Raw genomic sequence first — 13567 nt, 5'->3', positions numbered from 1 at the left:
ACAATACTGTATTGGTTTTGCCATACATTGACATGAATCCACCACGGGTGTACATGCGATCCCAAACATGAGCCCCCCTCCCACCTCCCTCCCCACAACATCCCTCTGGGTTAAAACCTCCTTTTAAAGGAGATGCAAGGGGCAAGGTGGAGACAACCAGAAAAACACCAGGTAGAGAAGAATGTACCAAAGGACAAAACAAAGCAACACGCTTGGCTAAAAATGAAATTACAAACTATACTTTCAAAGGTACTTCAAAAGCCTTCAAAATGAGAATACCTCAGACTCTTAGAGACTTTTGAAAAAGAGACATAATATCCATAAAAAAAGAAGAGATTGATAAAAATAAAACCAGCAGCTATGAGTCAAGAAAAGATGCATGGTCACAAAATCACAAATGTCAAAGAACCTCTGAAGGAAACTCAAGATAATAAGGTAATTTTTTCCCCCAGAATTAAAACAGTTACTACGCTAACAAAACATTTTTACAGAGCACATACAACAATGTGCTTTTGATGAGAAAGGAAAGCTTAACTCAAAAATCTATTCAATAACTAAAGAGATTTCTATGGTATAGATTCTTTCAAGAGGTTTTTCTCAAAAGGTGGAACACCATGGGGCACACCCACCTTGCTTCAGTGGCATTTTCTGAGGAATAAAGAACAAAAAGCAAAGAAAGGCATTTTGCAAATTCATTCTGGCAATTTGAAATCCCTAAATAAACAAAAATAGAGCCAATGTTTTGGCACAGTTAGTATTCCTTGAGCCCTCCAGGAAAGAAGAATGCCAAAATGAATGTTCATAATGGCTATTCACTGCAACTAAATAATGCTGGGTGTACAGCACAGGGTCTTGCCTTTGGAAATAGCTGATTCACATTAGCTTACAAAAAGAGAGTTCAATTCCCTAAGATATTTGTAGAACACTAATGATACAATATTATGAAACCAACACTTTGACAAACTAACCCAGTGTGAGAAAAAAGAACACACTCTCACTTTTATCAGCTAAAAAAGCCTTAAAAGTTAAAATTAAATGTTAAAAGTTCTTATTGTTGTTCATTTGCTCAGTTGTGTCTGACTCTTTGTGACCCCATGGACTGCAGCATGCCAGGCTTCCCTATCCTTCACTATCTCCCAGAGTTTGCTCAAACTCATGTCCATTGAGTCCATGATGGCATCCAACCATCTCATCCTCTGTCGCCCCCTTCTTCTGCCCTCAATCCTTCCCAGCATCAGGGTCTTTTCCAGTGAGTGGGCTCAGTGGAAAAGTTTTTATTAAAAAATACATTTCCCAGAACTTATTTTTATTACCTACCCGATGGTTTATAGACTTCATTAAGGAAATTAATTTCTAATACATTCCCGTATGTTTGATCAGTTTTCCCACAGTTGCCTGAGGTATTGGTATAACCCAAACACTTGAAAGAGAATTCTTAAGATGAATGCTTTAAAACTAAGCAGGTGTCATCACCAACTCTGATCTGAGGTTAAATGCCTTCTGGTATAAACAAACACTTTCCAAGTCCTTCCCTGATTAGCTTTTAATATTAAAAGTTTGTGGTCTTTAGTGGTCTTCCAACTACATGCTACCTATCAAAGAAACATTTTAGATCTAAGGATGCATATCAATTAAAAGGATAAAAAAAGATATTTCATGCAACAATAACCAAAATAACACAGGAGCAGCTGTATTAATTTCAGACAAAATGGACTTTTAAGTGAAAAACTGTTACAAGAGACAAAGAGGTATGTCATATAATGATAAAATGGTCAATTCACCAAGAAGATAGAAACAGTGTATTTCTGCACCAAACCTCAGAGCTCCTAAATTAATGAGACAGATGCTGAAAGAACTGAGGGGGGAAATACACAACAACACAATAATGTTCTTTCAATAATGCATAGAACAACCAGTCAGAAGAATAAGAAAATACAGAAATTGAACAACACTACAGACCAATCAAACCTAACAGATATATATAGAACACTCCATCCATAAACAGCAGAATACATTTTCTCAATTACATATGGAACATTCTTCAGGACAGAACACATGTCTAGGCATAAAACTAGTCTGAATAAATTCAAGAAGACTGAAATAATACACAGTACCTTTTCCAATCACAATGTAATGAAACTGGAAATAAACAGCCTAAGATAAAACTGGAAATTTTACAATATGTGGAAATTAAACACTACACTCTTGAACAAGAAGAAGTCATAAAGGAAATCAGAAAATACCTTGACAAAAATGAAAATGCAAAATACCAAAACAATTTATGGATGCAGTTAAAGAAGTACTAAGAAGGAAGTTTAAGCTATAAATGGCATGCCTTAAAAAAAGGCAAGATCTCAAGTAACAGTCTAACTTGTACCTCAAGGAACAAAAAGAAAAACTAAAACCTAAAGCTGAAAATAACAAAAATTGGAGCACAGACAAATGAAATGGTCAACAAGGAAAAAAAATCATGAAACTAAAAGTGATTTTTTTCAGAAAACTGATAAAATTGATAACTCCTTAGCTAGACTAAGAAAAAAAAATAGACTCAAATAATAAAATCAGAAATGCAAGAGGGAATATTACAACCAATGCCACAAAATAAGGATCATAAGAGACCATTATGAACAACTGCACACCAACAAACAGGACACACATTAATCCCTAGAAAGATACAACCTCCTAAGAGTGAACAATGAAGAAATACAAAATCTGAAATGTATAACTAGCAAGGAGACTGAATCAGTAATCAAAAACTTGCCAACACAGAAAAGCCAAGGACCAAATCGCTTCAATCACCCTCAAAAATGTTAGCACACAGAATTCACAACACATTAAAAGAAGTATACACCATGATCACATGGGGATTAACCATGGAATGCAAGGATGATTCAACTCATAAAAATCAATCAATACTTCACATTGACAGAATGAAGAAAACCACTGATCACCTTTACTGATACAGAAAAAGCACCTGAATATTCAATACCCTTGCATGATAAAAGCACTCAATAAATAAGGAACAGAAGGAAACTAATCAATATAATGGGGCTTCCCAAAGGTGGCTTAGTAGGTAAAGAATCTGCCTGCAATACAGGAGACACAGGTTCAATCCCTGAATTGGGAAGATCCCCTGGAAGAGAGCATGAAATCCACTCCAGTATTCTTGCCTGGAGACTCCCATGGACAGAGGAGCCTGGTGGGATACAGTCCACAGGGTTGCAAACAGTCAAAGATGACTTAGGCCACTTATGAGGACCCACAACTAACTCATATCATACTCAATGGTGTAAAACTGAAAATTTTTCCTCTAAGACCAGGGACAATGCGAGAATGCCTACTCTTGCCATTTCTAATCAACACAATATTGGGAGTATCAGTCAGAGGAAAGAGATCCCAAGAATAAATTCTCACATCAGTTCAGTTCAGTCGCTCAGCCGTGCCCGACTCTTTGGGACCCAATGAATCGCAGCACGCCAGGCCTCCCTGTCCATCACCAACTCCCAGAGTTCATTCAGACTCACGTCTATCGAGTCAGTGATGCCATCCAGGTATCTCATCCTCTGTCGTCCCCTTCTCCTCCTGCCCCCAATCCCTCTCAGCATCAGAGTCTTTTCCAATGAGTCAACTCTTCGCATGAGGTGGCCAAAGTACTGGAGTTTCAGCTTTAGCATCATTCCTTCCAAAGAAATCCCAGGGCTGATCTTCAGAATGGACTGGTTGGATCTCCTTGCAGTCCAAGGGACTCTCAAGAGTCTTCTCCAACACCACAGTTCGAAAGCATCAATTCTTCAGCGCACAGCTTTCTTCACAATCCAACTCTCACATCCATACAAGACCACAGGAAAAACCATAGCCTTGACTAGATGGACCTTAGTCGGCAAAGTAATGTCTCTGCTTTTGAATACGCTATCTAGGTTGGCCATAACTTTTCTTCCAAGGAGTAAGCGTCTTTTAATTTCATGGCTGCAGTCACCATCTGCAGTGATTTTGGAGCCCCGCAAATAAAGTCTGACACTGTTTCCACTGTTTCCCCATCTATTTCCCATGAAGTGATGGGACCGCATGCCATGATCTTCATTCTCTGAATGTTGAGCTTTAAGCCAACTTCTTCACTCTCCTCTTTCACTTTCATCAAGAGGCTTTTGAGTTCCTCTTCACTTTCTGCCATAAGGGTGGTGTCATCTGCATATCTGAGGTTATTGATTATTTCTCCCGGCAATCTTGATTCCAGCTTGTGTTTCTTCCAGTCCAGCGTTCCTCATGATGTACTCTGCATACAAGTTAAATAAGCAGGGTGACAATATACAGCCTTGACGTACTCCCTTTCCTATTTGGAACCAGTCTCTTGTTCCATGTCCAGTTTGAACTGCTGCTTCCTAACCTGCATACAGGTTTCTCAAGAGGCAGGTGAGGTGGTCTGGTATTCCCATCTCTCTCAGAATTTTCCACAGTTTCTTGTGATCCACACAGTCAAAGGCTTTGGCATAGTCAATAAAGCAGAAATAGGTGTTTTTCTGGAACTCTCTTGCTTTTTCCATGATCCAGCGGATGTTGGCAATTTGATCTCTGGTTCCTCTGCCTTTTCGAAAACCACCTTGAACATCTGGAAGTTCACAGTTCATGTACTGCTGAAGCCTGGCTTGGAGAATTTTGAGCATTACTTTACTAGCATGTGAGATGAGTGTAATTGTGTGGTAGTTTGAGCATTCTTTGGCATTGCCTTTCTTTGGGATTGAATTCTCACATACATATGGTCAAATAATTTTCAACAAAACTATCAAGTTCGTTTAATGGGAAAAGGATGGCCTTTTCAACAAATATAAAATATAAAATTAAAAGGGAAATAAACTTTCCCACAGAAGAGGACAGAAAAGAAACTTCCACTTCTCAACCTTGGCACTGAGTGGAGGGAGTTTAAAAGAACTTCCCTGAGAATTTGAACTGTAAGCCAGTACTGATTCAGGTTTTCAGTCTGAATTCATGCTGCAGTACTGTCCAAAACCGGAGAAGGCAACGGCAACCCACTCCAGTACTCTTGCCTGGAAAATCTCACGGACGGAGGAACCTGATAGGCTGCAGTCCATGGGGTCGCTAAGAGTCAGGGACGACTGAGCGACTTCACTTTCACTTTTCAACCAATGCTGCTGGAAAAACTGGCTGCTCACATTCAAAAGAATGAAGTTACACACTCACCTAACATCATATAAAAAAGTCAACTCTGAACGGATCAAAGACTTAAAGACCTAAAACTACAAAACTCTTAAAAGAAAACTCAGAGCTAAAGTTGTACAATAGTATGTTTGGCAATGATTTCTTGGATATGATACCAAAGGCACAAGCAACAAAAGAAAACAACAGACAAACTGGACTTCATGAAAACTGTAAAATTCTGTATATCAGAAGACACCACCAACAGAGTAAAAAGGCAAACCACAAAATGGGGGAAAATATTTGCAAATCACATATCTGATATGGGCTTAATAGCCATAATATATAAAGAACTCCTAAAACTCAAAACAGAGCAGACAATGGCAACCCACTCCAGTACTCTTGCCTGGAAAATTCCATGGATGGAGGAGCCTGATGGACTGCAGTCCATGGGGTCGCAAAGAGTTGGACATGACTGAAGCAACTTAGCAGCAGCAGCAGTAAAACCCAAAAACAAAACAAAAAACCACCCAATTAACCCATTATCAAATAGGCAAAGAACTTGCAGAGCCATTTCTCCAAATATATACAAATAGCCACTAAGTACAGGGAAAGATGTTCAACATCACTAATCAAAACAGTAAGACATCACCTCATATTCACCAGGATAGTGAAAGTGAAAGTCACTCAGTCGTGTCCAACTCTTTGCGACCCTATGGACTGGGGTTCATGGAATTCTCCAGGTCAGAATACTGGAGTGGGTAGCCTTTCCCTTCTCCAGGGAATCTTCCCTATCCAGGGACTGAAGCCAGGTCTCCCGCATTGCAGGCAGATTCTTTACCAGCTGAGCCACAAGGGAAGCCCAAGAACACTGAAGTGGGTAGCCAATCCCTTTTCCAGCGGATCTTCCCGACCCAGGAATCAAACTAGGGTCTTCTGCATTGCAGGCAGGTTCTTTACCAACTGAGCTATGAGGGAAGCCCACTCATCAGGATGGCTACTATCAAAAAAAAAAAAAAAAGAAAAGAAAAAAAGAGAGAGAGAGAAAAATAACAAATGTTGGCAAAGATGTGGAGAAACTGGGACCCTTGTGTAGTGTTGGTGAAACTATAAAATGGTACAACTACTATGGAAAACAGTAGGGAGGTTCCTCAGAAAACTAAAAATACAACTACCACCATGTTCTAGCAATCACACTTTTGCATATATATCCAAAAGAACTGAAGGAAAGGTCTGGAGATATTTGCAAACCTATGTTCACAGCAGCACTACTCACAACAGCCAATAGGCAGAAGCAATCCAAGTGTCTTATCAGCTGATAATGGATAAACAAAATGTTGTACATACATATAATGGAATGTTATTCAGACTTAAAAGGAAGGTAATCAGGTCACTACTACAATATGGATGAATCTTGAGGGTGAAAGTGAAAATAAGACAGTCACAAAGGACAGATACTGTATGGTTCCACTTAAAAGAGGTATCTAGAGTAATCAAACTCATAGAAACACAAAGCAGAAACGTGGTTGCTAGGAACTGAGATGAGGGAAAACAGGTAGTTGTTTATGGTGCAGAGTTTCAGTTTTGCAAAATGAAAAGAGTTCTGGACACTGGTTATACAACAGGGTTAATGTATTTAACATTATCAAACTATACACTTTAAAATGGTTAAGATGGTTAAGATATTATGTGTATTTTATCACAATTAAAATTCTTTTTAAAAATTTTCAATCCCAAGATAAACCCAAACAGAAAATTTCTTTATTTCTTTTACAAGAAATACTAAGGGAAATGCTTCAGGATGATACTAGAGAGTAGCTGAAATTTACACAAAATAACAGAGTATTAATTAAAGCAATTACACAGCTAACTGCAAAAGACAGTGTAACTGCGTTATTTCTTCTCCTTTCTTCCCTTTGACGATCTGAAAAGCTTCACTGGCAGAATGTGCAGCAAGGAAGACCAGGCGGAAAAAGGGGTAAGGCAGGCTGCCACCGCCACCATCAACACGGGCAGCCTAGTTTGCCACCAAAAGGAAAACAGCAGATCTGGAGGAGTAGTTGTCTGATGAGAAGGTATGCATAGCAGCAAAATTCATCATTCCTGCCCCTCCCGGAGAATTTAACGAGGTGTTTAATGACGTTCTGTTATTGCTTAATAATGACACTCTTCTGAGGGAAGGGGCAGCCCATGCATACCAGTTTACCTCAGTAAAAACTGAAGGTTATGAAAATCAGGCATTGAAAACAGAACATGGTAACTTGGGAAACAGACAGTTTTTGGAACCAAAAAACCTGATCACCTAAAAAAGGACACAATTGATCCAACACTGTATGAGGCAGAAAATGCAACTGAACCATGGCAAACTTCAGTAATAACTGCTCTCTGCTGCTGCTGCTAAGTCACTTCAATTGTGTCTGACTCTGTGTCAGTACTGTATATGGCTAAAAAAAATAGATGGACAGCAAACAGTTATTGCATGCATAGAAAGCCATTAATTTCAAGCAAAAGACTTTTGGAACGGTCACTGGAGGTCAGAGTGGATGTTTACAATTATTCCTTCAACTACTCAGGTGCCTGGCATCTTGAATTCAGGTTCCTTATTATGAAAATGGTAAGGTTCAGCTATGAGTCATAAAGATATACAAGATTCCCTAACAGTGTCTAATGAGGTGCAAACAGCAAATGCATTTATAAAGATTGAAGAGGCTAAAAAGAATGAATACCAAACTGTCATCAGTGAAAATTATCAGACAATGTCATACACAACTTTCATCAACGGTTCCCAATTACTCACACTAAGATTGATTGGAACAAGATCCTTAACTACAAGATTGGCAAAGAAATGCAGAATGCATTAAGATAAACACTGCAAAACCAGATCATTTTAGTGTCTTTGTGTTTTAAAAAATACTCATTACAAAAGTATTCAAAACTGTCAAGCTCACTACCTAGTCAGATGGGCAGTTGCCATTTAAAATCACTGTAATTAATTAGTTTGATTAAAGCACAAAGTTTAGTAATCAACCATTATTTTCTATTTCTCTTGTTCAAAGAGGACTGAAAATCAGTTTAGTTTAAATGTCTTTTACTTTCTGTTATGCCTTTCTTTCTCATAATGAAGAGATGATTTCTCTAATGTCAAACATTTTTCAAGTGTTTCAAAATTTTTTTACTTACCGTAACCCTAAAATTGCTGTCTTTGGTTTATAAAGTGGATAACTTTTGATATTTGCCCAGTTCAATTTAATGAAGTCAGTAATGGACACTACAGTTTAAGGAGGGATGTACTTAGCCATATACGCTAAAGAAATTGTCTACATTTTTCCCCTCATCTTTTTCACGTATGTAAGATTGAGATTAGAGGGAAAACATTTTGTTTATCAACTGTGCTTAAACCTTTCAAGAAGGTTATTTAGCTACCTTAGCATTTAAACTTTTTTGAAATAAGGCCAATGTCTAATGCTGTCTTGACATTCTGAATTAAATGAAAATACTTATTTCAGAAATGCACTTAATGCTTTTTTCCCTCATGACAGTTATGCAAATTAGCTTTGGATTACAAGCTATGTCCCCAATTTATATTTATCATAGAGCCACAGCTGTATTATAACAAGGCAAAATGCAGCATATATAATCCTGAACTCATGACCGTGACTCAGTTTATTTTTCTCTTGTACAGAGAAGTACTAAAATTCAGTGTCTCCCCTGGTGAGCCAATGACTGGGAATTCACCTCGCAATGCAGGGGACATAGGTTCAATCCCTGGTCCAGGAACTAGGATCCCACGCACCACAGAGCAACTACGCCCGCGCGCCACAACTACTGAGCCTGTGCGCCACAACGAGAGAGTCTGTGTGCTGCAGCGAAAGACCCCGCATGCCACAGCTGCCCCGACAGCAAAAGGAAGGAAGGAAGGAAAGGGGGGAAAGTAAAGTACTAAACTTCAATGTGACAATAAAGTGAAATTTTTCCTATTTCAAAAAAAACACAATTGTATGAAACAATATATATCTAATCGTACTGTTGGGCACATAAACATACAGAAATGTATTTGACAATGACAGCACAAAGGAGATCAACAGGTACTGATCTGTGCTAAAATAAGGAAATAATACCAGATACTCAAAAGGAAGAAATGAGTACAAAAAAAGAAGACAAAAGAAATTCATATCACTAACTACAAAACATCTGCTTGTTATTCTCCCCTCTCCCAGATTCTTCAAAAAAACCTATTACAGAAAGTATTAACTCTTACATCACTTGGTATGTAACTTATCTGTAACATATGCAGATGTATGTTTAACAGTAATAACATTAAAGGGGCAGGGTAAGGAACGGGGTTATATTGGCATAAACCTTCTATATTTCATTGGAATTTAGTCCTAATGAATCACAAGCAGATTCTGATAAATTAACAGTGTACACTGTAAGCCCCCAAAAATAACTCAGTAATTATAACTTTAAAAATCATTAGAATTAAATCAACACAAGAGAAAAATACCTACTTAAAACCAAAAATGGCAATATAAGAAGGTCTAAAAGAACAAAAAGACACGAGATATATAGAAAACAAAAAATTAAACAGTAGATATGAATCAAAACATATCAATAGCATTTAATGTGAGTGAATTAAACAATCCAATCAAAAATATACAGTTGTGTTAGACTACATGAAAAACAAGATTCAACTATATGCTCTCTACAGGAGACACACTTTAGGCTGAAAATACAAACAGGTTGAAAGTAAAAGGATGAAAAGCAGATTTATAATCATAAAACATGTAGAATGGCTACTGCAATATAAAAATGTATTGGGTTACTAAAAATAAAGAGGAACATTTCAGAATGATAAAAGGGTCAAACCACCAAGAATAACCTACTAATTCAAAATATACATTCACTTCACATCAGAGCTCCAAAATACCTTAAGGAAAAACTAACAGAACTGAAGGAAAAAAGAAACAATCCAACAATAATTAGAATTCAATACTCCAGTTTCCCAAAGTAGTAGATGGATATTTTTTGGTGATACTTGAACACTTAAAAAAACAAACAACAACAACAAAACCAGAGCAAAGTCAATGGGTTTCCTACATACCGGCAATGAACAATTAGAATTTAAAATTAAAAACACAATACCACTGGGACTTCCCTGGCAGTCTAGTGGGTAGGACTCTGTGTTTCCACTGCAGGAAGTGTGGGCTTGGCATGTGGTCAGGGAGCTAAGATCCCACATGGTGCACAGGGGGGGAAAAAGCCCATTTTGCTCTTCAGGGGCTCATCCACCTGGATGGGTCCTGTAGATGTGAAACAGGGGAGGGAGGCTCTTGCAGGGAGAGAAGACCACCCAGCCTGGGGAGGCACCTGCAGGGTTCCAGCAGCAGGGAACTGCCTAGTGTCCCCTGCCCACTCAGCCCTGGAGGGCCTCCTGAGACCACCACCTCCAGGCCCCCCTCCACCTTCCAGGGAGCCCCCCTCCAGCCTTTCTCCTCCCTCCAGGGCTTATTCCTCCTTCCAGGCCAAGTCCTCAGCCATCCGGGTGGCCCCCCACCCTTCAGGGTCCCCCTCTATTCTGGGTCCTTGTCCTTTGTGGGCCCTCATCCCCCAACCAGGGGCTCTGTCTGCCCTCTGGACTGGACCCTCCACTAGTTAGGACCCCTTTCTCTACCCTCTGGCTCCCTCCTCCTTCCAGGGGCCCCCTTATTTTTCAGGACCCCCCTCCCCCAGGGTCACCTCCGAGGGCACCCACTGCCCATTGTAGGTCCTGCAAATGCAGAAGGGAAGGAAGACAAAGCAGAGCCAGCAAGGGAGGGTCCCTCTGGATGGGGAGGAGAAGGGAATCCAACTGGTGTTCCCCTACCCACTCGGCCCCAGGGAGCCTCCTGGAGACCTAGGTTTATCCTCCCCACCCTGAAGCCAGAAGCATTGCAAAAACTTGGGTAGAGTCCAGGCCACCTGCCACACCCTACACAGAGGCACTGCAGAGGCTTTCTCAGTTTGGGTAGAGCCCCCTCTCTAGGGTTTTTTCTGGAGGCTTAGGTCCTGAATCAGGACTCCACCCCCTGCTAAATCCCACCTCCACCCAAACAACACCACATAAGTCATCCCCCACCTAAGCACAGCCAAGTTTTTTTCTGTTTTTGAGGGTGTTTTTTTTTTCCAATACTTTTTTTACTGTTTACCAGCAGAGTTCAGTTTTACCCTCCAGTGGTTGTTTCATACCTATTCTTGTTTTCCTATTATTTGTTCGTTTTCTAAATTTATTTTATTATTTTTTAGTCTTCATTATTTTTCTGCCCCCTCTTGTTTCTTCTTATTTTTTATTTTTATAGATATAATTTTTTTTCTTTTCTCACTTTGCTACTGGAGTCCAGTTTCACCCTTTTGAGGTTATTTTCTATTCTTTGTTATTGTTTTGCCTTTTTTTTCTTTTTCTTCCTTTTCTACATTTTTCTTTTCCACAACCATGGCTTGTGGAATCCCAGTTCAGGACTGAGCCCCAGGAGGCAGGAGTGCTGAGTCTGAATGGCTAGAGTAACAGAGAAAACTTCAGGTGCCAGGGAATATTAATGAAGAGTGAGGTTTCCAAAGGTCCACATCTCAAAACAAAGACCCAGTTCTACCCAACTACCTGAACACTCCACTGCTGGAAACTAAGGCTAAACAACTTGTGAGACAGGAACGTAGTCCCAACCATCAATAAAAAAAAAAAAGAAACAACAAAAAAAATGTTACAGATGAAGGAGCAAGTTAAACACTACAAGACCAAATAAATGAAGAGGAAACAGGCAACCTATGTGAAAAAGAATTTCAAGTAATGACAGTAAAGAGGTTTCAAAATATCAAAAATAGAAAAAATACAAGAATCATTTAACACATTTACTAAAGACCTAGAAGAAATAAAAATAAACAGAGATGAACAACACAATCACTGAAATTAAAAATAATCTAAAAGGAATCAACAGTAGAATAACTGAGGCAGAAGAAGGGATAAGTGAGCTGGAAGACAGAACGACAGAAATAACTGCTGAGGAGCAGAAAAAGGAAATACAAGAATTGAGGACAGTCTCAGAGACCTCTGGGACAATAATAAATGCACCAAAATTCAAATTATTAGCATTCCAGAAGAAGAGAAACAAAGGGTATGAGAAAATATGTGAGGAGATTATAGCGGAAAACTTCCCTACTATAGGAAAAGAAATAGGCACCTAAGTCCAGGAAGCCCAGACAGTCCCATATAGGATAAACCCAAAGAGAAACACAACAACACACATATTAATCACACTTAAAAAAATTAAACTCAAAAAATACTAGAAGCAGCAATGGAAAAGCAAAAAATAACATACAAAGCAATCCCCATAAGGTTAACAGCTGATTTTTCAGCAGAAACTCTGCAGGCCAGAGAGAGTGGCAAGATATATTTAAAGTGATGAAGGATAAAAACTTACAACCAAGAGTACTCCACCCAGCAAGGATCTCATTCAGATTTGAAGAAGAAATCAAAAGCTTTACAGACAAGCAAAAGTTCAGTGAATTTAGCACCACCAAACCAGCTTTACAACAAATGCTAAAGGAACTTCTAGAGAAGAAACAGACTCACAAAAATAAATCCTAAACACTTAAGAAAATGGCATTAGGAACATATATATAACTACCTTAAATGTAAATGGATTAAATGCTACAATCAAGACACAAACTGGCTGAATGGATACAGAAACAAGACCTGTGTATATGCTGCCTACAGGAGAGCCACTTCAGAACTAAGGACACATACAGACTGAAAGTTGAGGGATGGAAAAAGATATTCCATGCGAGTGGGAATCAAAAGATAGTGGGAGTAGCAATACTTGTATCAGACAAAATAGACATTAAAATAAAAACTGTTACGAAAAATAAGGAAGGACACGACATAATGAAAAAGGGACCAATTCAAGAAGATATAACAATTATAAATACTAATTCACCCAACACAGAAGCACCTCAATACATAATGCAAATACTAATGACCACAAAAGGGGAAACTGACAGTAATATAGTAATACAAGGGAACTTTAACACCCCAATTACACCAATGGACAGATCATCCAGACAGAAAATTTATAAGGAAACACAAGCTTTAAATCACATACTAGCCCAAATGGAGCTAACTGATATCTTCAGGACATTCCATCCCGAAACAGCAGAATACACTTTTTTCTCAACTGAACATGGAACATTCTCCAGGATGGATTACATCTTGGGTCACAAATCAAGCATCGGAAAATTTAAGAAAACTAAAATTGTATCAAGCATATTTTCTGACCACAATGCTATGCAACTTGATATCAATTACAGGAAAAGAAAGAAAACTGTAAAAATCACAAATACATGGAGGCTAAACAACACACTTCTAAATAACCAACAAGTCACTGAA

At 38.8% G+C, this 13567-nt stretch overlaps 1 protein-coding gene and 1 pseudogene across 5 annotated transcripts in view; one reads left to right on the top strand and one right to left on the bottom strand.

The window, feature by feature from the left end:
* The window catches only part of ALMS1 (ALMS1 centrosome and basal body associated protein), a 190056-nt gene that overhangs the window by 162245 nt on the left and 14244 nt on the right, over positions 1 to 13567 (bottom strand). The gene's annotated exons all lie outside the window — the stretch shown is intronic.
* LOC138435179 (F-actin-capping protein subunit alpha-2-like) lies at positions 361 to 8017 on the top strand (annotated as a pseudogene).

Source organism: Ovis canadensis, chromosome 3, assembly GCF_042477335.2.
Source record: "Ovis canadensis isolate MfBH-ARS-UI-01 breed Bighorn chromosome 3, ARS-UI_OviCan_v2, whole genome shotgun sequence".
Taxonomy (NCBI): Eukaryota; Metazoa; Chordata; class Mammalia; order Artiodactyla; family Bovidae; genus Ovis; species Ovis canadensis.
This window is presented reverse-complemented; position numbering and strand designations above follow the sequence as displayed.